The sequence below is a fragment of the Canis lupus genome, chromosome 13, assembly GCF_048164855.1.
Source record: "Canis lupus baileyi chromosome 13, mCanLup2.hap1, whole genome shotgun sequence".
Classification (NCBI taxonomy): domain Eukaryota; kingdom Metazoa; phylum Chordata; class Mammalia; order Carnivora; family Canidae; genus Canis; species Canis lupus.
The window spans coordinates 46446104-46463945 of NC_132850.1; the positions used below are offsets into that span (position 1 = coordinate 46446104).

General features: G+C 37.4%; 1 protein-coding gene and 1 long non-coding RNA gene across 4 annotated transcripts in view; one reads left to right on the top strand and one right to left on the bottom strand.

Annotated features, from left to right (window-relative positions):
- Positions 1 to 17842, bottom strand: part of TTC29 (tetratricopeptide repeat domain 29) — a 244607-nt gene that overhangs the window by 65142 nt on the left and 161623 nt on the right. The window lies entirely within an intron of this gene.
- Positions 16011 to 17465, top strand: LOC140603051 (uncharacterized). Its single transcript, XR_012006099.1, has 3 exons — positions 16011 to 16232; positions 16344 to 16421; positions 17081 to 17465. It is a non-coding gene; the product is annotated as an uncharacterized lncRNA (long non-coding RNA).

Consider the following 17842-nt stretch of genomic DNA (forward strand, 5'->3'; position numbering starts at 1 on the left):
TACTTTAGGACTTACTTTAGTATGGTTCTGTGAGCAGTAGATTGATTTTTTTATTTTTTTTATTTTTATTTATTTATTTTTTTAGATTGATTTTTTTAATCCAAAAGTCTTCTGCCTTTGTTCTTGATAGTTTCACTGAATTTATATTTCTTGATTGATTGTGATTTCTCTCATTATATTAAAAATATCAGTCCATTGCTTCTTAACTTCCATTGTTGTTATTTGTGGCTAACTGAATCTTTCATTCCCTAAAGATAATTCTTTTTTTTCTTTTCTTTTCAGTCACTTTTAAGATCTTTGCTTTAATCTTTGGTATTCTGCAGTTTTATGTATCCAAATCATAGATTTCTTTTTATTTAGTTTGCTTGTAATATGATGTGCTTGTTACATGTGAGCACTCGTTTCTCTGCAATTCTCAGCCATGATAGCTTTAAGGTGTTGCTTCTCTCTCGTTTTCCACTATGTAACTCCAGTTATTATATGTTGGACATTTTTACTCTACTTTTTTTGTGATTCTTAAACAGTAGTCTATATTGTCCTTCTCCTTTGTTTTTTAACATGTTCTATTCTGGTATTTTCTTTAGAGCTATTTTTCATTTTATCAATTCTCCATTTAGCTGGATATCATCTCATGCTTAGCACATCTATTGCAGGTTTATTTTTTAAAGTTTTATTTATTTATTTGAGAGAGAGAGAACCAGTGTGGGGAGGGGCAGAGGGCAAAACCCTCACACAGACTCCCTGCAGAGCACAGAACCCAACATGGGGCTTGATCCCACAACCCATCAGATCATGACCTGAGCTGAAACCAAGAGTCAGATGCTTAATCAACTGAGTCACCCAGGCACTCCTCTATTGCAGTTTTAAAAATATTTTATTATTTATCATATTTTTTGTTCCTTGACATACACTTTAAAATTTTTCCTTTGATTTCTTAAAAAAATTTTGTGTACTTACTTGGTAAACTCAAACCCTAGCCAAGTCCAATTATCTTCATACTTGGCACCCTGCACTAGAGAATAGCTTAATTTGGTTTGAGGAAACCACAAAAATGCTGACTAGTCTTTATATTTCATGAACATTAACCTCATGTAGCCCACTAGATTTGCTTTGGAATAATCATGTATTGACCTAGTTCCCATACTCTTTCATTCTTTAAGAAAATAATTTCATACCTTCTTTTTTTTCTTACAACTGCCAATCTGATCTCTAGATATTTATTTATTATTGATATTATGATATTTAATGATATTTATTTCATTAAGAAAACTAGGGACATTTAAAGATAACTTTGATAAACTTCCAACATATCTACTCACCTAACCTGCTGTGTGCCCACACTCTTGTTTCAATGGAGATGTGTCCATGCTGCCATCAAAGGCCATCTTTGCTATTTGTGTAATAGATCTCATTCTCTCTTGTCTAAACAAGAATATCGCTTCAACATGTCTCACTGTTTTCACCATAATTTCTTCCATTTCTATTGGATTATTCCCATCTTAACCCAGCCATGAATTCTGGGACCTCATATCCTATCCCCTATCTTCCTGTTCACTTCTCTGAAGCCAAAATGATTTCTTTGCTGTTTCTCAAGCATAAAAGAGAATATTATATTTTAGGCCCATAGGTATTTTCCTTATTTATTTATTTTTTTTGCCAGCTTAGTCATTCACTTTTAAAGTCTTTAAAAATATTTGTTCCACATTTCAATGGAAGTAAACTGTTTCATGGATATGTAGTCATCTGTGCTTTTTTTCTGCCCTCCACTGTTAGCTGCTCCTTTAGAACCCAATTTTCACTTGTAGAATGACCCTGGTCTGAGACCTTGACCATATTTCCCTCTTCTCTTTATACTCTCTCAAGGCTATTTTGTGAAGTGCCACTGCTTCAATGCTCTCTATAAACTGTGACTCTCAAATCCATGTCTGTAGCCCAGGCCTCCCCTCTGAGCTCCACATTTACATATCCAACTCCTGTTTGAGGTCTGTAGTTGAAGATCTATCTAATAACAACTATAACATCTAAAACATAACACATCCCAAAGAGAATCCTTGATTTTTTCCAGTCAGAATCATTTCCACTCAGTTGCTCAAGACAGCAATATAGGATTCATCCTTAATTTCTCTATTCATCCTTAAATATAATCTATCATGTGCTGGTTCTGTACAAAAATATATCTCAAGTTTCTGTCTGCTTCTCTTTATCATCATATCTGTGCCACCACCTTGATGCCAGCCAAATTTTCAGACTATGCCATTTGCTCTTTCTTTTTATTTGATTTTCTCTTGGTGGAAATTAAGTTGAAAAATATCTTTTCCACTTTGCTTTCTGTATTTTGCATGTTTAGATTCTTACAGATTCTCTGTTGCAGAACAGCAGCTGCACATGCACACAGACCAAACAGCAACAACCATATCACATCCAGTCACAATTATACCTCATGTTTCCATCTGTACATATGTGAGCACACACTTCTAAATCAGAAAATAAGTAGGCTGTATATTGAGTTTGCTACTAGAAATGATGAACAACAAAGACTGACTTTGTAAAAAACAGTTTTGAAATGCTGTTCTAAAATTTATAGGCTGGGCAAACAACAGCTCTGAACAATGAGAGGAAGAACTTAAATCCAAAGTATATTTGGTCCCAATATAACCTGCTTAGAATCCCTGTAAAGATGATGTATAAATACAAGAATAAAATAAATGTCTCATTTCAGAATTATTGTATGAGAGCTTTTGAAAAAGATTTTATAGTAATCATTTATTTCCAACTTAAATGAAATATTCCCAGTTATAATTGATAGTGTTTCCTTAATAATTTGATTCCTTTCCATAAATTTTCCAATGTTCCCAAATAATTTTTAGCAATCCTAGTGTTTAGGTGTAGTTTGACATCATAAATAGAAGCAATATACATTTTTAAGGGAATTCACTGTAGCTTAGAAAAAGCTTTGAAATAGTATTATAAATTGAATACAAGCAAAATATGTGGTACATTCTTAAGCTACTTTCATTGTTAAACATTGTATAATACTTGAAATCTATTAGCAGTTAAAATACTGACTTAATTGTTTACAATAAAAGTAATAGATAATACAATTATGTTTTAATTTTTGCCATGATAGCCATTGTAGTCTGGGGTTTTAGAACAGATTAGAATTACAGTAGAGTTGGCTTTATCTGGTTGAGTCTGGGCATCCCTACATTTACCCCCCAGTCATTGGCTCTCAACTATTGGTGAAACTGCCAAGGGCTCATTTTACTTCCTTTACATTGGTTCTGAATCTCCTCTTAATGGAAGACTATCCTGGAAGGTAGTCAAAATAAGGTTGAATTTATAGGTTTTCATGTAGATGGAACCACCTGCTATTTCCACTGCTTTTAGAGCCTCTTATAACTAGATAGCTGAAGCTAGAAAGTGAATCTTAAATTCAACACTACATTCAAATAATCTTTTTGGCGGATAAGATGTTATATTTCACCCCCACCCGACTTAGTAATGACATTTATAGCTACTTGGGATTCTAGACCTGTAGAAGTTCTAAAAAATTGGAATATTTTACAATTTGAAAGTATTATATATATATATATATATATTTACTTTTCTTTGAAATGTCAATGATAGTAAACACAATTCTAACTCAAAATTTTAGCTTTAAGAGAAAGCAAAGAACATTTAAATGTGTATCAATTTTCAGTATGGGAGATAAAAGGAAATGTTTAAAACATAAAGTTACCTTCCTTCTACTTCTTTCTTAAATCCTCCCATTTGAAATAAATGTGACAGTATGCTTTGCAGTAGAACTTTTACAATATTTTAATTGAATTTAAACAGTTGTGAAAGGGCAATCCTAAAGATATAAAATTTCCAGATTTGCTAAAATTGACCTGCTTCCCCCAAATTAAACTTCATGGAACATTCTTTTTAAAAGTACTTTTCAGGAATCCATTGTGAAGCAATAAAGGGAAACCTTGCCTCATGGGCTGAGACAACCCATTTCACCCCTACTTCAAAGTAACTCCGTGCTCTCCATGGCTTCTCCCCATCTCACACACCACTTTCTGCAGGAAAACTGCTACTCTCTGAAAGGATCTTACCTATTTATTTGCTGTGCGTGTTCAAATGCATTGAATTTTTCAACACTGTAACCCCCATGCCTAGAAAAGACTCCCTAGCACATAACTGGTAGTCAGTAAATCTTTGTAGATGAATGAAAAAAAAAAAGTATTTTTCAGTCATAGTGAATGCATGAGTGGAGACCACAGTGTAATACACAGAGTTAGGAATCTTAATGGGTATAACATGGTCAAATGATTAATTTTCTGAATAAACCTTTCTAAACTTGGTGTGAATGTGTAGATGTTATGAGGACCTTAATTTCCTGCATTATAAAGACACATTCTTATTCTTTAAATTGCTTACACTGTTTAGTAAGAACAAAAATAAGAAGCATGTTCTATTGTGCAATCTGTTGAGGCCAGCAGTTTGCAGCTCTCTTCCAGGGATCATGGGTCCCATTTGGGCAAATAAGATGAGACATTCAGGCGCATACATAGTGGACAATACCAGTAGGAATTTCTTTCTCTGTAGAGCTAAGTGCTCTTCCTTGGGATAGTTTATGCTTCTACTGTCTGAGGTTTCTCATAGCTCTAAATTTGCCTTTTCTGGAGTCCACCTCTTAAACTGCTGCACTAAATATTTATTTAATATTATATATATGTGTGTGTATATATATATATATATTTAAAGATTTTATTTATTTATTTACGAGAGAGAGAGAGAGAGAAAGAGAGAGAGAGACAGGCAGAGGGAGAAGCAGGCTCCACGCAGGGAGACTGATGTGGGACTCGATCCCAGGACCCCAGGATCACGCCCTGAGCCAAAGGCAGACACTCAACTGCTGAGCCACCCAGGCGTCCCTAATATTTTTTATATTAAATATACATGTATATCTCACTGTACTGGGTTTTTCACACTCAATTCTTTTAATAGTCCTGTAAAGTTGGAATGATTTGCCCATGTAACAAATTACAAAATGGAACAATAGAATCCATTGTTTTATTATAAATAACTTCTTTTGATTGCACCTTAGGAAATTGAACTGCATGAGTCTCAAAACAAAATATCGTGACAATCTTGGGTTTGAGGTGCAATATAAAGTACACAAGAAAGGTAATGTGGTTTATAAAAAAAAGATAAAATGGCAGTAGACATGCTTTATTATAAAAATACGTCCTCTCCTTCTCGAAATAATATCATGTACTCAGAAATAAATTAGACAATATAGTGTTTGGAACAAAAAATGGAGTGCAATGAAATATATAACCAGATGTGAACGGAAAAATTACTAAGTTGGATAATCCAGTATTAGAGAGCTTGATATCTTTCCAAAGAAAATTTATATATATATATAAAACCCTGGAGATTACATCATATTGAAATGAGTTAACTTTCATATTAACTTTGAGAAGAGGGATTGGAAGAATCAAGCTCTGACTGAAGATTCCTTTCCTTGTACATTCCTGAAGCTGAGATTTTGAAGACACAATAAAAAATGTGGCTGAACTCCAATATCTCTAAACAAATGATGGTTGAAAACACATGTAATTTTATAGTTTAAGACTAAAATCTTGAAATGTATATGATACATTGGTAGACTGTAAAGTTTGCTTGGCACAGTATTAAGTTAATGTAAGGACTATATTATGAAAGATTTACTCAATAAAAGCAAACAGTGGGTTTTATATAAAACCCACGCACTATATTTGGGGTTCAGTAGGACTTCATTACAAGCAAGGTTCACTAACATGTTACTCCAATACTGCATTATCTCAAATTATTCACCTCTGGTATAGGACTACCAGAAAATGAGATTTTATCACAGTAGTATTTCGAAATGTTTTCACTTGGTATCTTTAGGAAATGAAATCCACCTAGCTGTGCACATTCAGTGCCTCTCTCCGGGTTTTTTTTATACATGTATGGATTATTAAATAAATTCAACAGTAGAAGAAATTCAATGGTAAACTAAATGAGAATTCTGATAGCTAAGAAAATCCTGACTTTTAATTTTTAATAAACAGAAAACAAAAATAATAACCACAAGCAAATTTCCAGACCAGTTGCTACTGGAAAGCAAACAAACTAAAAGACAAAACAGAAGCAGTTATTAAACATGCTGTCTAGCCAACAAAAAACATGGTACCTACAATGACATCATTTCATTTTATTTTATTTAAAATATTTTATTTAAATTCAATGTGCCAACATAGAGTATAACACTCAGTGCTCATCTCATCAGGTGTCCTCCTTAGTGCCTGTCACTCAGTTACTCCATCCCCCCACAATGACATTTTTTTAGATGTAAACCCTCATTCAAAAGAGAATCTTTAGTTTATTTGCAAATTGCAAATTAATCATTTGATTAATTATAAATTCTGTATCTTTATTTTTACTTTTACAAGTTAATTTCCTTTTTAAAAGTCTTTTAAACATATTTATTTATTTGAGAAAGAGAATGAGCAAGAATGAGAGAGAGAGACAGAGAGAGAGCCCATAAGCCAGGAGGTTAGGTGGGAGGGGCCTAGGGAAAAGGAGAAGCAGGGTCCCCCTAAGCAGGGAGCCTAATGCAGGGCTCAGTCCCAGACCCTGGGATCATGACCTGGGCTGAAGGCAGACGCTTAACTGACTGAGCCACCCAGACACCCCTCTACAAGTTAAATTCTGAAGTTCTGATTTAATACACACAGAAGACACTGTAACTTCTACTATTTTGTAGTACATTTCTTCACTTCTTTTACACTGTATTCTTATTTTGTCTCCTAATGGTCACTTCCCTGACACCTTTTTGCAGAAAGCAACAACTTTAAAATATTCATTTCATTATTTTATAGGTATTAAGCTATGCCTTGGCCATTCACAGGGAAATGTTATTTAAAATTAATGGATAATTGAAAGTGCATTAATTATCAAGAGAAGCGAAAAAGTAAAATAAATACCAAGATAAAATGATTGTTAATTACATTCCTGTGAAGTTACTTAAGAAGTACAACATTTATTATGTAACTAGCTTTCTGAGGTTACTGTGCTGGAGAAACTTACAGAGAAATAAGTTAGGGAATACCACATTGGATGCAACAATGAGCTCACTGTTTTGGTTAGTAAGAAATGATAGTGACTGATGATGAAAGTCTTTTTCTTATGTCAATGTAATCTATCTTATGATGTAAAATGCTGTTCATGATAGTGTTTTGTTGTTTTTAAAACAACCCTATAATACTAGGGAAATGTCTAGGAGAACAGAAAACAACAAATTCAGAACAATTTATTCTGTAGTTATTACTTTGCTATGAATGACTATTTAGTATAGAATATACAAGCCTGAAGGCAAGGAACTTTGTCTTATTTAAAACGACCAAAGATTTTAACACCATGGGGACCCAAGTTAACAAGAGAAAAAAAAAAAAGAGAGAGAGAGAAAGAAAGAAAAAGAGAAAAGAAAAAGTTTTGAGTTGAAACAGATAACCTGAAAAGACTTTATTAACCTGGAAACCCGAGCGGTCCAGTCTCATGGTTTTATTCCAAGGGGGGAAACATGGTCCAAACAACAAAAGCAGATAAAGTATAATTCAAATCCTTGCCTTTTTCATATAACATTAACATAGATTCATTCATAATCCAACATACCACAACACTGTCTCCCACTTCCTTTCTTGCACTGTTCCTTTACTCTTTCCACATTGCCCCATGACTCTGTCACACCAACTTCTCTCTCTGGCTCAGCATCTTAGTCTCTTTCCCCATTCACTTTCTTCATTCTTTTACATAGAAGAGACTTAGCCTCTATGTAAAATGACTTAGCCTTTCCCTCAGCCAAAGAAAATCTTTTTCCTTTGGTTTGGAGGAGGAAAAGGGGGAGCGAAACTGAGCAGGTATGAGGAGGAGGAAGGAAGATGACAAACACTCACCCATTAGTACTTTTCTTTGAGGCACCATAGGAAGAGGTTTCATTGCAAAATGTAAAACCAAAATAATCTGCTATGCCTTCACATAACCTCACTATCTGTTCTGGGAAAAGGTAGTTGTTTAAAAGGTGCATTAGTAGAGTTGATGGTTTCAACTGTTTGTGATATTTTGGGTGTTTCTCAGCTGAGAAAGCTGCTGAAAACCAAGTGAAGATAGAGCACTAACTGCTTCCTCCCTAAAGTGTAAGGGGCGGCTTCTTATTTTTAGTATCATAGTAATGTCTCTGATAGTTGTCTTTTCTATTTGTGGTAAATAATACCATTTGTTTTAGGGTACAGCATGACACATTTTACAAACATCTTAATTATTCTTTCAAAAGATAAGAAGGGAAAAATAGGATCCATAGACTAATGAAAGTATAAGAGCAATTAACCCTGGACCCTACTATCAAATGGTATTTTTAACTAGCCACTTAGACTCATTTCTATTCCTATGCTACCTAAAGACTCGTGAAGTAGATTGAAAAATTAACAAAGTAGCTTAAATTTGTGATCGAATATAGCATCTGCTCATTTTTCCAACATCTTTCTAGACGGTAGAGGGTAGACTTTTTAGGCAACTTAAATTTACTCCACTAAGGTACCAAAACTAAAAACAAAATAAAAAATGGTGGAATGGTTACAGGCAATACAGTAAAATGGAAGGCGGGTGAGATGTGCTCATTGTAGATATGCATTTCAGTTCTGACCCTGCCACTTACTCTGTCTGGCCTGGACATTTCACTTCCTATAAATTAAAGTTTCTTCACTTGAGACTGAACTAATTAGAGTTCAGAGCTGGTCCAGAGCTTTACAAGTTGATTCAAATATGTTATTTTAAAGCAAATATGGAGACTGAACTAGAAGTCTTGGGAGTCTTTTATCACTAGAGTTCTACAAAGGAAAATTTCCTTAAAATTCCTCTGCATTTCTAAACAGACTAAAAATGAATGTAATTTAATCTTTTCTTGGTGGTTGAGGGTCAGCAATAGAAAAATTATATGATACAGTTAAAGGCCATTGAGTTTGTAAGATCTCTTGTTCCCATATAAAGTGGCCCCACACTGCTGACTGCTTATATGAATGGCTTTGTGTATGTGTGTGGATCTTTTTATTTTCAGCTATTGTTGTTTACTGATGTTTTCATTGTGTCTGTTTATAACATGCGGCCTTGTTTTTAATACACTTATTGAGAGGTAAAATACTCTTCTGTAAAGTAGCCTGCAATTGCCTCAAGCAACAGCAGCAAAGTAAATGTTAGGTTTGTTCAAGTCACCAAAGTTTGCCTGACGGTTAAGTGAGGTATTTCTGCTACTCTAGAATAGTAAATTCATTTTCTTCTGTTTTGTCCTCTGAGACTACGGAGGGCACTCGTTAAAGTATCCTTTCTTTAATGCCATCTGCTTGAAGACAGTTATTTTTTTTTTTAAGATTTTATTTATTTATTCATGAGAGACACAGAGAGGTAGAGACATAGGAGGAGAAGCAGGCTCCCTGTGGAGAGTCTGGTGCAGGACTCATCCCAGGACCCCGGGGTCACGCCCTGAGCCAAAGGCAGATGCTCAACCACTGAGCCACCCAGGCTTCCCTTGAAGACAGTTATTAAATAATTAGAGAATCTTTCCCCACTGTCCAAATTAGTCTCAACCTTTAATTATGTGTCACATTTTCCAACTAATTCTTCTTCATTATAACTAGATAAATCACTCTCAATGCTTTCACATGCTTCTTAAACTATAGATTTCAAAATCAAAACTACAGTTTACCAATAAAAGACTTGCTAATTTCTATTCACATTGCTGTTAATATACCTTAAAGATCTTAAAGCCTTATTAATACTTTTGATATTATTTCTATTTTACCAATGGTTGATATGACAATACACACATACTTTCAATTGAAATAGTAAATTTGATAGGCTGAGGAGACTGAAAGAATGTTCCTACTAATTACTTATAAAGCTTGATATCAGTAGCTGCAATTCTTCTGAGAAATAAAACTGATGAGTGGGACTGTGTTTTGGAATTAGGTCAGTATTTTAAAGCAAGAAGACTCTCCCTTTCTTCCTCTTCCTCCAATGTGCTATCTTTAGAAGTCCCCTCTCACCCTAAGGGTATGTGTAAGGTATAATGCAGGGGTGCTCATTGTCTGTTCTATAAAAGTTTGGCAGTACCAGGAAACACTTTGGTAATCAAAGCTGTGTTTGAAATATGTGCCTTAAAATAACACATTTCTTTTTTTTTTTAATTTTTATTTATTTATGATAGTCACACACACAGAGAGAGAGAGAGAGAGAGAGGCAGAGACACAGGCAGAGGGAGAAGCAGGCTCCATGCACCGGGAGCCCGACATGGGATTCAATCCTGGGTCTCCAGGATCGTGCCCTGGGCCAAAGGCAGGCGCCAAACCGCTGCGCCACCCAGGGATCCCAAAATAACACATTTCAATAAATTACAAAGCTTAATCCATTTTACTTATACCTAATAGAAGCATAATTTGGATCTTACCTCATTTGTTTTATGCACACAGAAAACCATAGCACCATGCTCTGCTCTTTGGACCAGCTTAATTTCTAATAAGTTCTCCCTACTGAAGTTCCTATTCAGAAATTCCAAGGCAGTCTCATATCACCACCTTTAGTAAAATGAATTTAAACCTCAGTTTCTGAAATCCTATTTGTTCCTTTATTTTGACATAGCATAGAGGAACAATCTGTTTTCCTCTCTCTTACCCCCTACTACAACATCTGTAACTATTTGGCTAACATCATCATCAATGTCCCAGAAATAGTGTATAGGAATTGAAGGAAGTGACTTAATATGGGTGAGAAAATATGTATAGAATTTAGGAGCTGATATTTAGGTTCAGGGGGGAAAAAAACTATAAAAGTCACATAACTAAAACAGGGAAAATGTTTTTATGTAAATATTATTTAAGATAGGATCTGTTTCTGAGAGTCATCAAACTCCCCTATAAAGAGAAGATAGAAAATTATTCAAAATAATATGAAGGTAATGGTACATGAAAATTATCTACTGTGTTGGGGTAAATTTCCAGGAGTCTGAGTTGTTAAGATAAATTCTCATAAGCTTAAAAGTGGGACCAATGAAAGAATTCTATTAAAATCATTCTCAAACATAACACAAGATAATTTTATGTACACTTATTATACTTCCCACATGTCATCTTATAAATTGTGTGTGTGTGTGGTGTAGAGGGTTGAAATAATGGTAGTGGTAGTGACAGTGAATTTATTAAGCCAAATATTTGAGTTATTCTCCCAAAAGAGGAGGGAGGTAGTGATTTACATGATTGTTTGCTATTAAGACTCAAACACACCTACCATGCTTAGGTTTTCTCTTATGTTTTTCCATTTTTGACAGCTGTCAGTTTACAGATGTAATTATTTTACCTAAGCATCACAAACACTGCATTAGTATCTTCAGAAAATATACTGTGAAAGCTGCAGTTTCACTGTCCCAAATCAATTACTGCATTCTTAAACTTGCAGTATATTCATTTGTGGGCACTGAGGCAGCCAGTGGGAGGTTATTGATTGGAGTATAATGTCATGTGTAGCAGGAGAGAAAGATGAAAAGTGTTTTCTGCTTAATGGGTTGGTATTAAGTAGGTGGGAATGGCTTCTAATTAGCCAACAATTGCTGTGTTTCCCAGTTTCCCTCCTTTCCCTCCTCCTGTCGGTCACCAGCTGCCAATCTGCCCCCATTTTTTTTTTTTTTTTATTTGGAGTTCATTGCTCACTGCAGTGAAAGCCTTTGTTTAAAAAGAGGGCTCCCAGGGTCTCAGCTGCCTGGGTACAGCTTGCTGCCTACGATGAGTAGCAACTGTCAGTTTATTTTATCTCAACCTTTTCATCATTCTGTTGAAACTGATCGGCTGAAACCACCTGAGAGACCTGAGGATTCCGTACCTTCCAGTCATTAGCTAGGACTGCAGTCTCTCCCCACGTGGCAAGTCAGCCGAACACTTTCTGAAATACAGTCCACTTTAACCCCATCTTTCCTCCGGAACACGGGAGAATTCTGTCCCTTTTTTTGTTTTGGAAGCTGCATCAATGGGAGACGATTCCTTTGACATATGGACATAGGAGTCAGGATAGCTCACTTTGGCTAAGGGGTGAGGATAATGTTGGGGTGACAGGCTTTGCTACGGTGATACCACTGATGTGGGGAGCATTGTTCCAGCCACAGCAAAAGCAAACGCAGAAATGGAAAACACTTTACAAAGTGACTTTATGACATCTTAAGCCCAATTCTGTACAAACATCAGCTGTGCCGGGCCGAAGCCTGATTCTGATTCTGCACGTGTGTGGTCCGTAACACGGCTGCTTAGCGTCACCTAACCTGTTGTATCCAGAGTGCATCAAAACAAAGGACATGATGAGAAATTCCACCCATGCCACAGTGGAGGATGATGTTTAGTGAAAATCAGTGATGTGCAAACCTAGTGAAAAATGATGCTGTTATATCCCACTTAGGATTGTAGGGTTGTGAATACATGCTATTTAACATTTCAACACGGGTAGCAAAGCTTTTGGGGGATGTGAAGTTATCGAAACATTTAGAGGGAGAAAGGAACGGTAGAGAAAAAGATGATTATTTCTGATAAATGCTATGAAGTGACAAATAACAATTGGCAGGGAGGATGAGTTCCAGAACTTCCACTTGTTTTCAAAATAAAGACCTAAAGTCTGTGAAAGGAATAGATGTCCTGGTTTAAAGTGCTTTTCATATTTCATATGTGAATGTATAATATTGCTGAGAAATGTCATCTGAAGATCCACTCAGCGAGCTTACATACATGAGTGAAGTATCACATATTCATGCAGAAAAACTAAGCTGGCATTATCATCACTTTAAAAGCTGAAAAACTTTAGAGCAGTTCTCACACATTAAGAATCATCTAGAGAGCTTGTCAAAAGCAGATTCTCAAGCCCCTGCGATGGAGATTCTTAAGTTTGTGGTGAGGCCTAACAACTCCTCCCACCACCAATCAGGACATTTTGATACAAAGGTCCTTGAGTTGCACGCTTGAGAAGATGCCTAGGGCTTTTTGCAAAGTTTAATTTTCCACAGGGTATTTTAAAATGCTTGCATCATAATAGAAAGTGCAACAAATAGAACAATTTTCACTTCCACGTCATTTTTTCCTCCTAATGACCTTCTACTTATAATTGCTTTGAAAATCATTAAAACGTGAAATAGACTCAGCTAGACTACAACAGAGAAATACCGAAGAGCCCCACACGACATAGGTATTGTTTCGTGGAACTCTCGATTCAAATATGTATTCTATTGTCACAAGGCAAAAAAAAAAAAAAATACATCTTACTGTAGGTTTTAGTCAAAAAAGGCCACTGCTTTACAACCTGTTTTTGGCACCGCAGCCAAAGTGACCCTTCTGAAAAGGAAGGATCTCGGAGTCCTATTCTCAGACCTCAGTGAGAATGTTCTATCACAGCCGGGCCGGAATGGCGTCCCAAGTCATCACTAGGGCCCGAAAGGCCTAACCTAACTGGCTGCTGCTCGAAACTCAGGGGGTCCCTCTCCCACCGCACCGGTTCCCCGCGCGGCATTAGCTCCCACCGCCCTGGCCTTCTCGGGCCCCGGATGCCTTGTCCAGGCTCGCTCTGCCCTTTCAAACAGGTCTCTCTGCAAACCAGCCTCTTCGGAGGGGCTTCTCGGAACCTTCGGGCCCCCGGCCCCCCAACCCGGTCTGTCCTCTTCACCCGCTTTATTTTTATTTCACAGCACTTAGCACTACTTCTAGGGATTGCCAGCCAGCATCTACACCTCCCTTCCCGGGTTCAAAAAACTCTCTCTACATTGAAGTGGAAACCTGTTCCCGGTGGGGCTGGCTCCTGGGAGTCCGCTCCCACTCGCCTCCCAGCCCCAGTCCCGCCAGCCAGGCCAGGCCCCACCCCGCCCCGGCCCCGACCCGACCCTACCCCCTTCTCCACCCCCCCCCCGGGCCCGCCCCTTTTCCTACCCCCGGCCCCGGCCCCGCCCCCACCCCACCCCCTTCTCCTATCCCTCCCCAGGCCCCACCCCCAGGCCCCACCCTTCCCCCCCGGGCCCGCCCCTTCTCCTACACCCCGGCCCCGCCCCCGCCCCGGCCCCGCCCCCTTCTCCTACACCCCGGCCCCGCCCCCGCCCCACCCCCTTCTCCTACCCCGGCCCCGCCCCCTTCTCCTACCCCGGCCCCGCCCCGCCCCCTTCTCCTACACCCCAGCCCCGCCCCCCGCCCCACCCCCTTCTCCTACCCCGGCCCCGCCCCGCCCCCTTCTCCTATCCCTCCCCAGGCCCCACCCCCAGGCCCCACCCTTCCCCCCCGGGCCCGCCCCTTCTCCTACACCCTGGCCCCGCCCCCGCCCCGGCCCCACCCCCTTCTCCTACCCCGGCCCCGCCCCCGCTCCACCCCCTTCTCCTATCCCTCCCCAGGCCCCACCCTCTTCTACCCCCCACTCCCTTCTCCTACCGCCCTCCTGCGCCCCCCCCACCCCCACCCCGGGCCCCACCACCCACCCCGCGCACCCAGCTGGGTTTGGAGGCAGACGGGGAGCTGGGAGCTGCGCTGCGCAGGGTCCACCCAGCAAGGGGTGGCGTCAGGCAGGATCCCAGATTCTAAAACCTCCTTAAGACTGCTCATGACAAGAAATTAACCTGCCCACGTGTATGTGCTACTTCATTTTTTTTTCTGGACATTTTTTTTTTATTTTTGCAGTTATATAAACATGGCTTTAGAACATACAAACCTGAATGATTTGCCACATACGGATCCCTTTGGTATCCCTGTTATCAAGTTTGTATAAATATTTACGTCTATCTAGTTATTGAAATACCCTTCAGCTAGATCTATTTGTAAATATACATCATTGCATTTATAGGTATTTAAAATTTGTTTTAATTTTAGTATATGGCTTGATCTTTCTGTTTTACTTCAAATCAATGTGCTAAAGAAGAGCAAAAGATTTTGAAGAAAGAGCAATAGATTTTGGTCCACCCATCTTTTACAAATTATGTTTTTGTTGGCATGTACAGAGAAAGCTACCCAGTACAAAGATGATCTATTTTTTAAGAGGAAAATTCCTATGTTAGATATAGAAAGTGACAGTATTATGCATAATTATCTATGCAATTACACTTGCACATGCTTGAAAATTTTTAGCCAGGAATGCTTAATAACATTTGCATGGTTAAATGAGACAGCAGAAACAACTGGAAAGGCCTCAGGGCATGGTCATCTATTTAAGCATCCACTTGGATTTTCAACATAATTAGTCATATAATTGTGTGCCTAAACTTAGTAGATTCATGTAAGTAATTATAAATTATTAAAAAGCTGTGCATGTGTTTTGTTTTCTATTTCCTGCCAATCAAATTACTAAGGAATATACTATGTTCACATTTCATCAAATAAATCTCCAAATAAGATTACAATGTAAAGCCCTGGATGAAGGTGAGTAAGCAAGAGAATCCATTCAGATGAGGTATAGTTAATAGAGTTATGTGGACATCCATATTTTTAGAAAGATTTCCTATGATCAAATCATAATATAAATCTGTTCATCTGTCCCTAAGAGTTCTAAGAATAAATGTTTCTTTTGTTCATATTGTAGTTGACACAATGAATGTTTTATGTTTATCAATTTTGTTTTTTAACTTTATTTGATAACTGAAGGTTGGACATAATAGCTTCTATTGTATAGCTGATTTCCTCCTTTTCATAGTTCTATTAGTGGGTGATGGCAAAAACTTGGGCCAAATAAATCTGAACAGTAAAAAAGATTAACCCCCCAATTTTATAATGGCCATTTGATCTCGTCTCCCCATTTTTCTCACCAGTCCTCTTCCTGACTACTGATTTTGAAGCTTCATCTTACTTCTCCACTGCTTTTCTCCCCATTATCATGTTAATATCTGGGTTGAAAATGTGGAGATTTAAGGAAAATTGTGTATCCCTTCTCAGGAGCTCATCTAATAAACAAGACTGGAAGACCTCTGAAAGTGTTGAACTAAATTTCCTTTGATAAGAGTACAAATTACACTTTATTAGCTGCTGGTACAATGGAACACATAGTCATAATACAGAGAAATCAGACTTATCTCACTAAAGGCAAACATTAACCAATCTTTTTCTCATTTTGGGTGCCTGATTCCATTTTAGAAGTCAATAAATGCAAGTCCTTAGAGGCATCACACTTAAGTAAGTGAACTTTAGTTTTCCCTATTGGTTTGATAAAGTCCAACTTTGATTACCTTAAGGGCAGGATGAGAGAACATCTATTTGCTCAGATTTTTTTTTTTTTTATTGCAGATTAGAGTAAAATGAAAGGAAGAAAATACCTGAATATCCTGTAGTGAGTGACAAAGGATTTGGAGATGGTGAATATTGGTCAGTGCTTTTAATGTTTATTTCATTGTGACAGTAGTTCAGAGGATTCAGAAAGTAAATGTGTTCATGTACATTTGCAGTATTTCAAGGATTCATTTCAGGAAGGTCAAGACACTGGTCAGGATGGACTGACATTAAAATTAAGAAATATGCTAGCATTTCTTCTGATTAGATTCTTGCTCAATATTTCCACACTGAGCACATTGTACCCATCCCCGGGAGGCAAACATCACCCATGAGAAGTGAAATATACACCCAGTCACCGTTAGTCAAGTCAGTCATCATAAAGAGGCATTATAAATAATTTCTAATTTCTGAAAGAATATTTGCAATGAAAAATACGTTTTTTTTCCTATTAATTATGCTAAAGAACCTAGACTATAAAAACATTCACTCTTGTCTGGGAGTTAAAAATATAGGGAGAGCAGAGTAAAAGAATTTAAAGGAAAATGAATCCTGGGACCATGGATATAATTTTTGATTGATGTGGCTTAAAAAAAATCAAACTTCATAATAATGAGAACACAAAGGTGAAAGGTAATTAGAAAAATTCCCACACAGTACTCCAAATCAGAGAAACTTAGGAAAAAATCTGAAGCTAAGAAAATTTGTTCCTTCAATATGTTCATGTTTTAAATATTAATGTCACTTTTTTTCAGGAGACATTGTATGGATTAAGAATCACCTGAATTGTTCTAATAAAGCCTTACTACACAAGGATTAAATACACATCTGAGAAGATTTTTTTTGCCCCCAAATTCTAGCAATGGTAAGGAAGTGTTTACCTAAATTGGCACAGTATTTGGAATCCATGACCAAAGGTAAAAGACATAGCTGGAAGCAGGGGTGAGACCCCTCCCAGGGAATGAGAGAAATATAAACAGGGGACAACGGGATTCTCTCAGAACTTCAAACCCTAGCCTTGTACTGGCACAGCTCAGGCATTTATTCTGGTTTTGCTATTGTTTAACCAACCAAAAAAAAAAACAAAAACAAAAAACTTTTCATAAGCTTTTCAAACTAGCAATTAAAGATGGAATTGAAACAAACCAGATTAGAAAAACCCAGTTACATTTTTCTTGGAAGTGGCGATTTCAGTGTACCTTGTGGAAAGTTAAAACTGGTAACACCATCAGCTACCAAGAACTGTGAGCAGAATCTAAAAGAAGTATAGTTTTTGTTTGAGCAATCAAGAATTCTCTTTTATTGAACCAAGGCAGCAGATAGAGAAGGAGGCTCTCAGAAGGGGAAAAAAAAAAGGAAAAAGGAAAAAAAAAAAAAAGATCTTTCAACCCGAGGGATCTAGAGCTACATTATTATTTCCCAATAAAGTAAGTATTAGTTTTCTGAAAAAAAAAATTTGATTCCTAAGGAAGCAAATGTGTCACTTGTAGAAAATACATGAAGATGGGGGAACTGTA